Consider the following 1,066-nt stretch of genomic DNA (forward strand, 5'->3'; position numbering starts at 1 on the left):
CATAATGATATTTTTAAATGCCCAAGAACTTCAACACATTTAATAACCAACGTCAATCCTCAGTCCCAGAGGAAAACATTTAAAGTAATCGCAGCCTTTACTATTTGATCCAGTCAGGGAATACAGGCGGACACCAGACTGGACGCATCTACAATAGGCCATTCCTAGATTGTTCACACGAGGTTGAAATAATATCAAAACCATTTAGGAAGGCATGCCAGTGGGGTGTTGTCAGAAACTGTTATCCTCAAGGCACATTTATGAGCAAAACCTTTGCTTCAGCATTACCTGCAAAGTGAAAAGAAAAGTTCTTTTTCAATCTCATGATGGTAGAATTATATACAATGGGGATGTGAAATGACCATGAATGTTGCACTGACTGATTGCTCTTCGTCACTTTTTTCTTTTCGTTGTAGAATAACCTTATTTTTTGTATTCATGACTGAGCAGAGTGTTTCATAAGTGACTTACATTTTTTTTCCAAACAGAGAAAACACCCAAGACTGATTGTTGTTCTCACATCCCGAGGCCGGCGGTTCAATCCACAATCTCAATGTGTCTAATGTGTTCTCAGCCAGATCATGGCCAAATGCTCCACGTGCGTGTGAATGTGACTAAATGTGTAACATGTGCTATACAAAGGACAAAATGACTCAAATAATGCTTTGACCTTGTGACTGGAGATCTCTGAACTGTTTGAGGAAAACATCACATGCAACATGATGCTATGAAAAAGGTCCAGTAAGTACTCGGGTACATTCCATTCATCCCATTTAACAATAAGTTTGTGTCTTTAGAAATCAATCACAAAAAATACAGCCAGAATGCATAATACGATATTCATATTTTTTTAGCTATTTATTCTGAAATGTGTGGTGCTGCGGTCAGTGTTACACTTTAAAGCTGGTTTTATTATGTAGTAAAGATCTAAGATACAATTTTATAATTAACTTTATAAAGCAACAAAAGTGTGGAAACGTAATTATCCTTCACTAACACCTGAAAGAAATTTTAATTTCCAAAAGTATTTAAATAAGTGCTCCATAAAAGCTGACCTATATGATGG

The sequence above is a fragment of the Lipophrys pholis genome (assembly GCF_963383615.2).
Source record: "Lipophrys pholis genome assembly, chromosome: 5".
NCBI lineage: Eukaryota > Metazoa > Chordata > Actinopteri > Blenniiformes > Blenniidae > Lipophrys > Lipophrys pholis.